Source organism: Tauraco erythrolophus, chromosome 4, assembly GCF_009769465.1.
Source record: "Tauraco erythrolophus isolate bTauEry1 chromosome 4, bTauEry1.pri, whole genome shotgun sequence".
Taxonomy (NCBI): domain Eukaryota; kingdom Metazoa; phylum Chordata; class Aves; order Musophagiformes; family Musophagidae; genus Tauraco; species Tauraco erythrolophus.
Genome location: NC_141468.1, coordinates 40,158,593 through 40,174,838, shown reverse-complemented (window position 1 = coordinate 40,174,838; position 16,246 = coordinate 40,158,593).

Genomic DNA, 16,246 nt, shown 5'->3' with positions numbered 1-16,246 from the left:
TTACACCCATCCCCTCCTCACGGCGCAGCGTATGCTCGTTACTACGCGGAGTCCTTCTCATCAAAACCTTCGCACCGACCAAGAGATGCCTACGGTTGGTTTCCAGCCGGGCGCTGCGGCGGCAGCGGGGGAAGGCGGCCTCTCCCCAGTTCCACCGGTCAAGCAGTGCCGGAGGGCTGCGCCCAGCCTCTGGGGCAACGCCCGCACGAGGTTAAGGCCGGGAACGAGCCGCTACCTCAGCAGCAAAACCGGGGAGAGGGAGGGAAGAGAGCCAGCCGCACGCTGGGCGAACCCTCGCGGCGATGGCAGCTGCTCCCAGCCGCCATTGTGCCCAGGGGTCATTTGCCTGTCACATCCCAGACGTGTAACCCTCGAGCGACGGGAGAACAGCCAAACAGCCATCGGGAAAGGCTGGGGCCGGGTGGGAGCTGTGGCTGCTGCCAGAACGATTTGTCTGACACACAGCCCGTTCCTTGCACGCTCCAGAGCCGTACCCGGGGATGGAGGCTGCTGGGAACAGGCTGCGGGGCCTGATAAATCGTCCCATCTGCCACAAATGCCTGCGCTCCATAGGATGAGCACCTGGTTCCTACAGCGTACAGTCATCGTTGTTTCCGAACTGTTCTGTTTCTTTGACAGTTAAATTGCTTTCGTCCATTTTCCTGTGTGCGTATATGGAGTAGGAAGGCTCACAGCACCAGTTGGGAGCTCAAGAAGCGGAGATTCCTTCTTTCCCATGACCAAGCATTCATTCCTGCCTGACCTTGGGCAAACCGTGTACACCTAGCTCCTTGGAGGCATTTGGATGCCTACCTCCCACTGAGCTGAGCTCGAAGGAAAAGTCTGTGCCCTATCAAGAAAAGGCAGGTGTGAGTATTCCCGATCTTCCAGGGCCATTATGAAGATGAAGATGTTTCTGGCCCACAGAAACGAGGGTGATGGCAGACATTCAAAGATCACACGCAGGAGAGAGAGTAGTGCAAACACCGAGGAAAAGCTGCACGGTTTACCCAAGGCAAAGAAACATCTTCAAATGTTTTTGGTTGCAACTCAGAATTAGTAAGAAGAGGTTTAAACGGATCTTCGTCTTGAAGTTCTGTCTGAAAATATTCCTAGCCTTTTATTTTTTTTTTTGAATAATGATATTAGTAAGAGTCCATTATATAATCACAAGAAAATTAAAACTCTCCAGGGCATGATCTTAGCTGTGTAATTAACTGGGGTGGTTAAAAGTACAAAGTGAACCTGAAGCAAAATTTGTACCAGAACCACACCTCATTATGTTTTGCTGCCTAAGTCTGTCATAAATAGAGATGTTTATTACACATCTGCCATTTAAAGTATGTATTACATGCAATGTTATATTTTATTTAGATTTAAAAATTTAAAAACACACGATGACAAGCTGTGTTACTATTAACACATGCCTCAGGGACCAGGGGTGCACATTCACAGTGTGCCTTAGGTTATATTACAATTCAGCCACTCCAGAGTTACAAATCGTTTACAGAAGTATATTGTGTAATTAGTGTGCCTGATTTCAGTCCATGGAGTTTCATTGGTGTGAAAGAACAATCAAGCCCTGTATATCCATTCACAGTTACCAGACCAAACTTCGTAGTCTGTCCTTAGAGCACCGCTCCCTCCCCTGCTTTCAACAGCAAATGGCACTAAAATCTGCAGAGCTTCTCAAAGCAAAAGCAGTTTTTTCTTTCCTTATGATTATTTTCTTTTTCCTTTTTCTTCACAGCAGAAGTGATTCAGTACCAACTCAAACGTACAGGCAGAAAGGACAGAGATGGCGCACCAGTTACATGCTTCCTAATTCTCTCTTCTTTGGGTTTGCTTTCCTGAACAGACTGCCCTCCTGGACTAGCTCCAGGGCTGGCTTTGAAGAAATCTTTCACAGAAAAGCTTTCGCAGAAAATCATCTTGTCCAGGATCTGCATGGAATTAAGTCTCTCTGCATGCATATGAGTTACTTCCAGCCGATCGTAAGCAATTCACTTGGCCAGTGAGGAAAAACAAATACAGTTTCTTTGGTGCAAGAATGATGAAGAAAAATGCCACCTACTAGTCAGCTTTTCTTTGCAAGCAGGTTGTCCAAAGTCAACCTCTATCACCATTTCCTAGATACCAGATCCTCTTACTTGCATGTTAAGGTAGGACAAATTTAATGTATCTTACGTGTCTAAGATATATATCTGCATAATGAACATTTGATGTTGTGATGTTGTCGATAGTGTTATTCAGATCACTGGCAAAGGAAGTGAACCTTTAATATCAGCCTTATCAGACTGTTCTGTAGCATTTCAGAGCATGGATCACCTGGCAGTCCTGACTGGTTTCTAAAAAGCTAAAGCAACAAATATGAATGCTCCATAATGATTCAGGCCCATCCCTTCAGACGAAATCCAGGGAACTATAGGCCAGTGGCACCTTCAGGCACCCAGTCCTTACCTGAGGGGTCTTTCAAAGTTTAGTCTTTGCTTGATTGGTCAATCTGCAAGAGCTAGCAAGAGGAAAAGAGCCAAAATGCCAGCAATTCACAAAGCTTATCCAGCTCTGCATTTCTCCATCAAATATAGACAGAAGACTCTCCCAAATTACTCAATACCACACTATAACCCAGACCTGTACATAAAGGAACTGGCAAAAACTGAACCCGAGCCATCAACTGTTAGAAAGAGGGATGCACTTAAAATAATTTCCGCAATAGCAACATTGTCCACCAAGGAGACCTTTATCCTCAAGTTTTTAACTTAGTTTAGAATCCTGGAGTCGCTTCAGACACCAAAATCTCTCCAGGAGAAGAAAAAAAATAAAATCCTATCTGAGCTTAACAGAAAAAGATAAAGATGCCTCCACTGGCATAAAAGCTGCCGTGGGAGCTCATAAGTCCTCTTCCTATTTTGTCTGTCACCATCCATTTGAGTATGCTGAGGCTGATCAGGCAATAAACATCCATATAGCTTGGAATCAGACATAGCAGATATTGTTTCTTGTCCATTTGATTGTCAGGGTCATGGAGGGAGCTGGGATAACCACACATGCATCTGAGTGACACAGGACACTGAGGGAGAGGAAAAAGGACAGAAGAGGGAAGGGACTATGTCTGTGGTCAGGGCTGCTGAGAAAGGCATATCAAGCATAATACAGAGAATTATTTCATTTTTTCCTTGCAATTTTAAAGTCTGGCTTCCTTAGTACCACAGGTCTAACTACCAGGCCTGATGGAAGGAAAAAAACCCACAAATTAACACATTAGAACCCTCTTAATACTATCCAGAATAGCTTTTCCATATAGCAGTTTGATGCACAGCAGTCCAATGGCAGTTCTAGGGTCTATTTCCACGTGATTGCGTTATGTATAACAACTAATGCCTTAGAGATTCTCAGCTCGCGTGTGGAATAAAATTCTACCTTACCCGATAGGTTAAAACAGATACTAGAAATGTAACAATAGATCGAGGGTGACTGTTGTTTATCCTACCCATTAAAGGATGATATTCCTTATTTATGGAAAAAGAGAAATGTTTTCTTGTGGGAAGAGGATGTTTGCGGGGTATATTTAACTGCTTGAGTTTGCTCCACTTTCAGAACAGAATAGCCAAAAGCAAACCACTCCAAACAAGAACCAGTAAAATATATGCAACATGCACCATGCATCTCTAGTGTCCAAATGTGTAGTCTATAAAGATACGTATCTCAATGCAAATTTGAACTCTGAGTTTAAGAAATAGAAAATCACTGGCTTTCTTCTTTTTCCTTAAAGCCGAATGTTTAAAATTCTGTGAGTCTATAATAAATGTTTTAAATACAAACACAGAATTCACAGTTTTGCCTAGAATTATTGTTTTACATCAGAGTAGTTAGAATAGATGCTACATCCATACTAGAACTGAACAAGTAGCAACTTTATTTTGATTTCTGACAATGTATAAGGTAACATTTGCCCAATAACATCAGTGCAGATGCTTCTGTTGAGTTAAGATTCTTGGAGTCTAAATTGTAAGTAAATCCCCAATATCCAGATGCCAGACATTTGAACATTGATTTATTTCAAATGTGCACGTCATTTAAAACAGAATATGTTTATCTGGAATTGTTACTTTTTGACAGATTGAACACCCTCCTAAACACACAAACTTTGTGTGAAATAAAAAAAAATAGATGGAACATTCATACATTAATTGGCATAACTAAATAATGGAATAACAGAGCTGCATGGAATATAATACTCTCTTATTTCCAAAAGTCTATCTCACTTAAACCAAGACAGCTTATCTTCACTGAGAATGCAATACTTCACAGGCTCGGTACTTTGTCCAGGACCCAGTTGAGTAGGTTAATTCTGTTGTCTTCAGTGGGGTTAGTCACATGCCTAAAATTAAGCAGGAGATTACGTGCTTTGCTGGACAGAATGAGGAGTACTCCAGATCTTTCCAGATTCTTATCTGCAGGCTGACTATACTGACACTTTGTATTTTGTTTTGTTGTATAGGGCTGCCTAAATTCAAAAAAAGTAGAATCGAGAGAGAAACTGATGAAACCAGCAACAAATACTTGAAACTGGTATCAGTTTTGATCCAAAAGTGACCACCAATCTGTTTTTGCAGGATTCTGCTGCTTCTGCAGTCAGCAGAGAAGATGATGCCCCATCCCTGGAAGTGTTCAAGGCCAGGTTAGATGAGGCTTTGGGCAACCTGGTGTAGTGGAGGATGTCCCTGCCCATGGCAGGGGGGTTAGAACTAGATGATCTTTGAGGTCCCTTCCAACCCAAACCATTCTGTGATTCTATGATTCTATGAGCTGAAGCCACCTTAGTTTTGAAGCTGAGTACTGTTGGAAAGATATTTGTATTGCATCAGTACCCCTATTACATTAACATTTAGGGCAAGCTGCGAGACTACTAATTTTGCAGGGATTTGGGTGTCTCAATACAGAGACAGTGTGGGGAAGACTGCAGAGCACTGGAATATTTGAGAAAGGCAAATTGCTTTTTATGTCATGATTTGATCATTTATGTTGTTCTGTGGGGAGGACAAGCTTCTCAGAATTGTATACTTTTAAGAGAAAACCTCAGTACATTTTGCAAAATGGATGGCACACCACCAGCAATCATGCTAAGCCTGTTCTTCTAAAGAAGCAATCCATTAATTTCAACCATACTTGAAAGAACATTTAAAGTCTCAAAAGTAATTAGGCTCCTACAAGTAAATGAGAGGGATCTAAATGACGGCTCCAATAGAGGGAAAGTTGGGCAGAATTCAGGTGTAATATGTTAAATTGGACAGTCGCTCTTTATCCAATCAGTACAAATGATTGACTGGCCATTCAGAACATGTACTGTTACAGACTTGCTGCAAAACTCCTCTTTTTGTCCAGTGGGGAAAGTCAAATGTGGGACTGTTCACAGCAAAAAGGAGGAGGGGAACCAGAGGATGACCAACACCCACACAGGGTGTGTTCAGGCTTCATTAGCTACTCACAGAACAATGCATATGCTTGCTCCAGATTTAGCTGTCATTTAAGACTTTAGTTTGTAAGTGGATAGATGTAGAATCCAGTAGTAGCTAGAGCAGGAAAGTGTGGGAAACAGTATGAATGAAGCAAAAAGGCATTTGAGTGACCAGTGTTTATGGGTAGGAGCACCAGTTATAGAAAGTACACCTTTTGTTCACACTGGAAACAATAGAACAATACACACTGAAGAGAATTCTTTTGGATGCAAGAAATATGATGTTGCAAAAAGTAATAAAAAAGGAGATATAGAGAGTTATTAAAGTGGAATATTAGAGAAGCCAAACCACATTTATGTACTCATTTCCTCTACGAAATTTTACAGTGGTTGAAATCTAAGGTTTGTCTCTTGCAAAAAAGTAATCAAATGTTCTCATGGATTTCCACAGAACACCACTCTGGGACATGATGGACAAGTAGAGCACAGTAAACGGAAAGCCAGACACAGGTGCAGAGTTACTGGCAGCTCTGCTCTGAGACTCCAGTAGGTTCTTCATGACAGTTCTCATTGTGGGATTATTACTAACACATATTCCCCCTTTCCAATCAGTTTCATATTTTTATTTATTTCTGGAGAGCTGCTTGCTTTCACGACATGCTCTTTTGAAAGAAGATGCCTCAAATACAAGCAGGGGAATGGTAACCCCAAGACATATTCTTTTGGATGTTCACATTCTCTGGGGTCATGCTTTGCAGGGAGAGGCATCTGAAGAACTGAGACTCCTTCCATCACTTGTAATGCCAAGAGTTTTAGTAAAACAGTGAAACAAATCCCTTAGATAAAACAACACTGTGTCTCTCCTGACAGTTTAGAAAAGGTGAATATCTTGGGGCCAAAATTTAATGTTTTTTACTTGGTTCTTACTCATGCATTCCTTGGACAGAACTCCGTTTGTTTCAACGGCTTTGCCTGAGGACTAACCTCAGGATTCAGCTCTTAAAGGATACTAAGTATGTTAAAGATTATCCTAAGTGCAACTAAGATCCTTCAGGCCCAAATGTGTTCTTATCATCCCAAATTCACTCTGCCAGGGTTTGCAGGAGAGATCATCATAAATCTTTAAGCAAAAAACTGAAACATCATTATTTAAGCCTGGGAACACTGGTTGAGGGCAACACTCCTCTGCTTTGATGTTCTAGAAAAATGTAAATAAAAGCTGTAATTTGTGAGGTTGAGGATTGATCAAGTTTTCAGAGTGCAAAATAGCCCTACAGGAATCTGGTGGAAGTATCTGAAATTACTGTAGGGAAAAGAAATTCGATCTTATTTTAAACCTAATTAAAGCCTTCTGCATCTCCACAAAAACCTCCAAAACCCTGGAGATCTCTGATGGTTTACCCTCTGGGGAGAACACACAGATATGAATTTTAATAGTGTCTTTTGGTAATGTGGTGGATAAAGAGAAATTGATTACAGCAGTCTGGAAAAAAGCAGGTGATGCATTACCAGGGCCACTGGGTTCATGTTTTCCCAGACATGGTGAAGGCCACCCAGATTGTAAAAGAAAGTTGATATCTTTAAAAACTTGAGTTCTATGATTTGGGGCTTGATATGGCTTTCTTGTTTCTGGACTGTATCAAAAGGAAAGTAAGATATATGGTCCAAATTCTGTTCTCGTGTACACAAAACCAAATCTAGACTAGAACTTCTGACATTTATGGATTTGCTCCAGATTTACACCCAATAGGAGTACTGTCCTTCTGATTATGATGACACCTGTCTAGTATCTGAAGAACAATGTGAAACCAAACGAGAGTAAAAGTCTAAGAAATCTAAACTGTGAGATAAGTTTTTCTACGTATTTGCATGAAATACCAAACAGAACACTCGTAGAAGTACCTTATGAAGATACTTGTGCCTAGTCTCAAAGGACATGGTTGTTCAAAATTTGTTTCCAAGAGAACACTAGGCCTGCACCCTAATGGGACATAAAGTGAGTGTACTGTGATAACTGCAGCCCCCTTACACACTATTTCTTTCTAGCCCATTTGGATTTATAGTGGACAATGAGATATACATGTATGAATAGAAAAGACATTTCACTGACATGCATGACTATTACAGCAGATGGCAAGTCTGCTATTGTATTACCTATTATATTAATAGAGAACGATTAATTCTTTAGCTTTGAACATTGTCTGATTTTGGTTATTAGTAATTAATACCTGTGGATTTACACACACCAATGCAAGTTTGCACATACAGAGCAGATTGACATGTGATTTGCTTTCAGATCTAGCCAGTTTTCAGTGCCATAGCTAGCCTGCAGCCTGCCACAGAGCCATGAACTCGGCATGCTGAGGAGCCTCACTCACTCCAGTGTTTCATGATATTAGCCTAGGTTTGAAAAAGAGCTTAGATCTAATCCAAACTCTCCATACAGAGATGTGGCCCTAGAAAGCTCTGCTCAGCTGCATCTAGCTGAAAAAAAAATAAAGACATCTCCATCTGTGCCATGGAAAAGCCTGAAACTTCTGCTTTCCCAGATATGCAGAGCTCCACTTTATCAGGGCTAGAAATGAAGTATGCATGGGAAAAACTGACAGAATTAGATGTCTTGGAAAATGCAGAATCAACCATCCTCTTCTTTTAAAACAAGCACAAAGACAGAAATCCTGAATTCTCATCCTGTCTGTCAGGACCATTCATGTTTCTAAGTTAACATTAAGTAGTCCTCACCTAAAATATAGAAACTACACTGAAAACAGCAAGTGGAACTTCCTTAACCAGTAGAACAAAGTCACACTTGGCCTTAGACTCTTACTTACATTTTGCAATGGCACAACCCTAACAGAAGGAATGGAGAAAGCCCATCTTCTCCCTCCTTCCAGTAGCCTTTAATCTGGTGGTTAAAGCAATCAGTTGGAATGCAATTCTCTTGGGTATGAATCCTCACCAGCAGAGCTGAGGATTGACCCTGGTCTCTTGTGCTGGAGGTATGTGCTCAAACTGTTACACCAAAGGCAAGATGGGGCTACCAGAACTAAAGCCTCATTTCAGGAGACAAATGAGCTGTGTTGAATTCCTGACAGAAAGGATGATGATAACGTCCTTCAAGAAGTGCCAGGCTGTAGATGCAGAGTGAATGGAAACACTTCCTGCGGCATTGAATGAGATCCACTGGGGAGGAGGTTTACCGATTTCATAGATTCATAGATTCATAGATTTCTAGGTTGGAAAAGACCTTAGAGATCATCGAGTCCAACCATCCCTAATCCCCATTAAACCATATCATCAAGTAGATCATCCACCCTATTCTTTAACACATCCAGGGATGGGGGTTCAACCACCTCCCTGGGCAGCCTATTCCAGTGGCTGACAACCCTTTCAGAGAAGAAATACTTCCTAACATCCAACCTGAATCTCCCCTGACTAAGCTTATACCCATTTCCTCTTGTTCTATCACCCATCACTAATGTAAAGAGCCCTTCCCCCACCTCCCCACCATCTTTTCTCAAGTATTTATAGGCCGTAATCAGGTCTCCCCTCAGCCTCCTCTTCTCCAGGCTAAACAGCCCCAACTCCCTCAGCCGCTCCTCATAAGTTTTATTTTCCAGCCCCTTGACCAGTTTAGTTGCCCTTCTTTGGACTCGCTCCAGGAGCTCAATATCTCTCTTAAAGCGAGGGGCCCAAAACTGGACACAAACAGGATTTGCCTGCCTTCTTCAAATTTCTCAACTGGTCAGTTCCAGGCATTTAAAGTAACTCAACTTGCCAGCTGTTATGGAACCCAACTCTTCCCCTACTGCAGAGGGAGCCCAGGCATCCAGCACAGAGCCTTGAGGAGCAGATGTCAAAAGACAGGTGTTGCAAGAATTAATTTTTAGGCACCTAAGTCCTCTCTGGCCTTCTGCATCTGTGAACCATTTTAAACAACAAACCAATTATCTAAATTCTTTAGGTCTTGCTGGGCAGAGCAGTGCCTGCATACCTGAAAGAAAGTCTAGGTCATTTAGTTTGCATTTACAAAGGTGTGCTGGCTTAGCTGCCCTTGTCTGCAAGTTGAAGGTAGCCCGGGAGTTTAGTCGCCTTCTTTGCCCACCCGAGGAACTTGGGATACAAATAGGCAGATATTTAATTTTATTTGGTTTGGGTTTTTCCATACAAGGTCTGAAATTACACAGGTCTGTTATGTGGATTTTTCTTCTGAGTTACAAGCCAATGCCATGCCTTTATATAAAATCTATTTTTTGGTCCAAATATGAGCTAACAAAGCTTAGCTGGTATACTGCAAGTTAGTATTCACCTGTTGATCCAAAGCTTATATTTTTATATGCTTTAAAATTATATTTTATCACGCAATGCTAGTTCTGCACCAACCTTTCTCCTCAATAAAATATAACATAGCCACCCACCTCTAGAACAGCAGAATGGTTGCATCTTGTAACAAGCATCAGTGCATGGTAAACAAGGAGATGAAGGTGTTTTCCTATACAACAGAGTGAGTCTTTGACTTGAGAAACCAAATTGGGAGAGGAGACTGCTGAGGACACAAAAATTGTGGAAGAACAGACAGCATTTCTGATAGATTGACAAGACTGGGACTTACTGGCTTCAGAGAGTGACTGAAAAAAAAAGACCAATTTAAATAATATTGTGTAATATCTGTTTGTCATGTATGGTATGATTTTACAACTAATTTGCAATCTGGCAGAGTTTATGCAATTAATACAGCGATACAGTTAATATAGTATAACAACAAAAACCAACACAATAAAAATATCCACATGACTTAAAAATGCAAGAATACGTGTTTCTTACAGAGTTGTGACAAAGACTCTGGAAATTATTTTTTTTCTTTTTTCCTTTTTTCTTATTTTGCTTTTGAGATGAAACATTGACTAGTTTCTCCTATACCCACCCCAGCCCTGGATAGCTGAACTTGTTATAGAGCTAACCATAACATGCTAGCATTTAGGCTGCTGTTGTTCAATGATGTTGCCAGAAATAGTGACAAGCAGTGCCATACCATGGCTTGGAAAATATCAGGAAATAACTAAGGAGCATGCATATTGATGTGGAGTACAATGATCAGATCAACGTTGTGTTTAGTCTGATATCGCATCTCCAAGAATGTCAGCAATTGATGTAGGATCGTGAAACCAAACAGAAGGAAGCTGTAGGTCATTTTAATGGCATATAATGCTGTCTGTGCTCAATTAACTGTTTAGACCAGTCACTACTAACTTCCATGAGAACAAGTTCAGCTTCATGAGCTGAGCGTTTGTCTCTCTACAGCTCTCATTCTTTGTTTACTGTTTTAAACTGAATATACATGGTTGCAATAATCCAGTTGCTTTCTTTGTGCTTGCTAAGTTCATGGTCTGAAACTTGCAGCAGTCAGTTCCTTCAGCTAGCTGTTTACTATGTTGAGTCATGTTTTGCTCCCTTCGCAGTTGAGTGACCTTCAATTACACTGGGAGAGTAAGCAGAAGCATCCCATTTGTTTTGCCTGCATTGTTCACTATTGCATACAGCCTGTAAAAAGCCACACAATAAACAGTTCCTATCTTGTCGTTTGCCTTGGCTGGATCTCCCATCTGACAGACATTCTAACGTATTACCCATCTATGCTCTGCTCTCTTGCCTTTACAGCCCAGGGTTCAGGTTTGATTGACAGATCAGTTGCTTTGACTAGCTACGATAAAGAGGAAAAAAAAAAAAAAAGCCACACAGCTATAACTACCCATTGCTCTTTTTAAAAATGAGACCGGCTTTCAAAAGCTATCCAAAACTGTGAGAAACTCACTGACGTAACAGTACTGCTGCCAGAAAACTAACAAGAGCAAAATTAGCCAACTGAGAGTATTCATGGACTACAAGAGAAAGAACTGGAGACCTGTCTTCGAAGACAGCAGCAGCAGAATTAATACAATTCTGTAGTATGGTTTTCATGTGATGAACTAGCTGTTCCGAAAGCCAGTATTCTTTCATAGGCTGCCAAAGCTGACTGAAGGAAACATCCAGTCAAAGCCTGTAACTTAGGACCAGTTTTCCAACTGCTTGGGCAGTTTCCGACTTGTACAGGTAGCAGTAAAGAGCAGCGGATTCATATTTCACAGAGCTCAGGTTAAATCCAAACATTGATGAGGGTCTCCTGAGAATTCTTGGTGGGGTTTGCTGCCTTTTTTTTTTTTTTTTATTTTGACAATCCGGGCAATAATCTGCAAGGAGTTCTTTCTTTGCTCCCTGTGGAAATTTTTGACTGGTTTATGTTTACAGAATTAAAATCAGAATCAGCGAAGAGAGACAGGGAAAGCGTGAAAACTGATATAGAGCAAACAGGGAAGCACCAACCCTTGTTGATACCAACAAAACCTTACCCATTAGCCTTTACTTACTCTCCCCATGTAGTATGTGCTCTGTCTTCTCTCATTTTTTGCAATCTAACAGAGGAGTTAACTAGAGAATCTATCTCTATAAAATGGGGAATCCATTTTAGTAGGTTGACTGAGTTAGTTGGCTGGTCCTCCCATTGGAGCAATTTGCTAACAGCAGGAGTGTATCCAGCAAAATGTAGTTCTTCACACAGACCTCCCAAGTTGTCCCATCTCTCCATGAGAGAAACTTTTGTGGGGCCTGGGGAAGGGAGAGTCCTTCTGTGAAAATAAAAATAAAAATGCCATGTCTAGGTGGAACCCTGGAAAAATTCCATGGAAGAAAATCTCATTATGAACTCTTTCCCTACACGCTGTATGGCTAATCTGAAATATTAAAGAGGAAGACAGAATATTAGGAGGGAAGGAAGAGAGGCTTGGAGTAAGTGGGATCTGGATTCTTTTGCTTTTCTCTTGCCCAGGCTTTCTAGAAGATCTTGGGTGAGAGACAAAGCTGCCGTGCCTTTGCTTTCTCCCCAGAAAATAAAAACGATTAATGCTACTGATGTCCCTCCCAGAAGCAGAAGAGGGAGAGATTACTTATTAAGGTTCCTAAAAATCTCATAAGCAGGAACAACGTATTTTTTAAACAAATAAAGTAAGCGTGGCAAACGCTTCCAATGGCTAGTGCAATGCAAGGACAAGGATTAACCTTCAAGCTTAAGTCTAACAGATTTATTCTGCATAGCGTGCAGTGTTCCACTCTGAGATGCTGTCTTGCTGTCCACATGTTTTCTTCAACATACATACACTATAAAATCTATCTTAGATCAGCTGACTGAGCTGTTCAGTGGCAGGAACTGAATGTGGTTGCTTGGCAGTTGTTTTGAAGGTTTCTAAACCTTGGTAGTTCCCCCAGAGAACTGCACTCACTTTGGTCAGTCCTTAAAGCCAGCAAGATCAGAGGTACACAAATGCAGATTTGATACTGTTAAAATGGTTATATTGGGTTGTGCATCTGACTTGGCTTTCACGAAAATAAAACGGCTTGTATGGGCGTGGGAGGGAGAATGACTTAAAAGTGCAAGTATGCACCTGGACTATTAAGGTGTTTGTGTTCCTTAATACCTGTTTTCTGTCTCCAAAAATGCACACAGGAGTATTTTCAGACTAAGGATGTGTTATAGTCTTTCATCAGTTATACAAATGGGACTGAAAAATACCAGGTTCTCACTATTTCTTTGCTCTAATGCCTGTTTCGATAGAGATACGAGTTCTGGGAGCAGTGTATGACTTCATGCATTTTTTTTCCAGAAGTAATGATAAAGAAGTAACATGAAAGACCAGCCCAAACAAAATCTTTGAACTGGAAGATGAACCAGATAACAGATATACATTTTCCAATTCATTTCTATTTGTGCTTGCAAATTTTTGGCAGAGCAAGTGCTCCCTTGAGTTCCCAAATGCCCCATTCAATTGGAAATCTTAAAGGCACAACCCAGTGCATGGGCAATTTTTCAAGAACAAAGAAAATGGGAAAAGAGCAGCCTGTTTGGCACTGAAGCTGTAGAGCATCTACTCTATGGATCAACATTCCTGAGCATAAGCAACTTTTAAATTAATTTTGTTTTATATTTAAGAGAAAGAGTTGCATACAAACTTGCCAGGATGTTCGTTAGTCAAAATGTATTGTGCTCCCCTAGAAAGAGCCAGGGAGAGAGAATATGAACTGTAACATTCCCTGGGCTTCTGCAATATTGCAGCTGCTCTCAATTAAAGTGAGCGGTGGTTTCTAGGGACCGTATCTATGGTATTTATCTTCCAACCAATTTTTTTTTTATTATTTTGCAATGATTTCATAAATTGCAATTGCTGCTTAATAAAGGGGTGTTACAGTAGTGACCATATTGTCTGCATATTTCTTCCGCTGAGAATCCCAATACACATTATGTTACTGTCAGAGATTTAAGGCACAGCTATCTATGAAGTACCAGAACATGAACAAGGCTTAAATAATTAAATCTACAACATCCACAGAAAGCACCTCTACTGCGGGAGAGAAAATGTTTGTGCTTTCAAGAGCCTAGAGAAAGATACCTGGCAAACCACTGCACTAGGTTACACCCAGTGGAAAACACAGACAAGCCTTGTACTTAAAACCCAAAGTAACTGATGGGGTTTCATCCGGCTGCACAATTTTTTCCATCCCCTTTCCTCTGAAGTTGATGGCGGACCTCCATGCTACTTAGTGACCAGCTCAAGAGTTAACATGCAAGGGTTAAAAAGGGACATTCTGTTTGTGCAGGATAAAATCCACTAGATCAATTCTAATTCGATCCCAAATAGTTCCTAAAAGCGGGTCTATGCATCTTTGTCTGTTTTCTATGTGTCACCTGAAATCACTGGTTGAAGCATACAGTGAGCTGTCAGAAGACTTGTGTTATAGCATGTCTCTGCTTTGGGCTTCTTCCCCGACTCCAGGTGATTTTTGAACAATTACCAGCTCTGTGTGAAAGGGATAATCACAGACAAAATTCCTTCCCTCTGCCCTTTCTCTCTACAGCACTGGCCAATTGTTACCCCTCCTGTGTGGACGTACGGTACAACCAGGCAGCTCTGTTAGTTGCTGAGTAAGGTGAAAATAACCACCTTCTGCTTATGATGTAGGGTAAAAAGGAAGCTCAAACCCAAGACTAAGTATTGAGAGTTCCGTTATGTGCACACCATCAGCCCACACTGCCAGATACTATCCTCTCAGATATTACCCTGCAGCTCGAAGCATCCACCGAGTGGGTATCTGTCTGCTGCCTATCTGGGCTATAGTGTGCTCAGCCCCATGCACAGAAACTAGGCTATATATTGCAGACCCCAGAGGGCATGGGTACTTCTGATGAAGTGACCTTTTCAGGCAGACATGAGGGGGTTACAACAAGCATGGCTGGTGAGTCCGAGCTTGACAGATGGCTCACCTTGTTCCTTGGACACCACCACAGATATGTCCCAAGAATCCTATCAGGCTAATCCCCTGCCAAGACTATAATGTCACTTACAGAATATAAAACATAAAAATCAAATCTCCAAAGCCTGTAGTAGGTGCAATCACACAGGAAAAAAAACACTTTCTGTTTTGAACTGCTTTTAAGGAATAGCCCTGCCAGCAAAACCACAGAAATGTCAACAAGCCCATCATTTGACCTATACGAGCTTTGTAAAACTCTACTAGTTTGGTTCACAGAGCTTTAAAGAGGAGGGTTGGTCCAGAAATGTTTCCTCAATATAAATTATCCAAAATACTTGGTCAGAAGACAGTGTAGTAGACGTGCCCGTATAATCAGGCATTCCCATTTTTGAATGGTTGAAAACACCCTCTTTTCACATAGCAGCCACCGCAGCAAAAGAGATAGTGATCACAGGTTACCAGTGGGCGTGAATGAGAGTACTCTTTCTAAACCTAGCAGTCCAAGGTGACTATTACTAGCCAACTTCATATGAAAAACATCGCTTTTTAAATGTGCATGCTGCATTATTCTATATTAATATTGAAATAATAACTTCTGATTACAGCACAGCATATTACTGTTGCTCCTGTGCTGTAACTAAAATATTTGGGAAGAGGAGCAGCTGAAAATTTCTATGTTCCAGAGAAGGGGTCGAGCAGCAGAAACAGTGAAGGCAGCAGTCTGTGGTTTCAGATGGCCCTGTTCAGTTTTCTTGTTAAGTCCTTGACATATTTGCAGCCAGCCCTTGTTAACATTAACACCAACCCTGAGAGTACAGTAGACTACTAAACTGATGTCGCAGAAGAAAAGCATCAGAATCTCCAAAGCAGCTGAAGTAGTGAAAAAAAGAAAAAAAAAAACACCAGAGATAAATTTGTGTCAACAGATGTGTTTTACCACTAATGATCATGAAGCCATGATACAGTTTTAATTACCCAGACTTCCCCTTATTATAATGGCCCCATAAAACGCTGACTAAATAAAAAATAACATCAATATACATAAGATGGAAAGCAGATGGCTGAGATTTTTGAACTAGAAGCCATTGCTGGAAAAGAACAATTGCTTTTGAGAGTCAGTCGCCTATTTGGCTAGATATATTCTTTTAAAATGTTTTACTACATGATTAGAAGGTTGGAAAGAGTCAAACGCCTGAGGAGTGTGCTAACAGATACAGGAACATGAAAGAGTGACTTCCCTTTAAAAACACAGGTCCAGATGCTATCGTCTACCAGAAGGCACAGAGGAAGGCAAAGTAAACTCAGACACAGCCTTGCATACTTTCTAGTACAACAGAACAAAATTTTGTAATAGTGAATCTTGATAGCAGGGTCCTTATGAACATAAACTTAAGAATTGCTACCACCAATATAGGCTTTTTTATCATGTTCATTATGGCTGTTCCT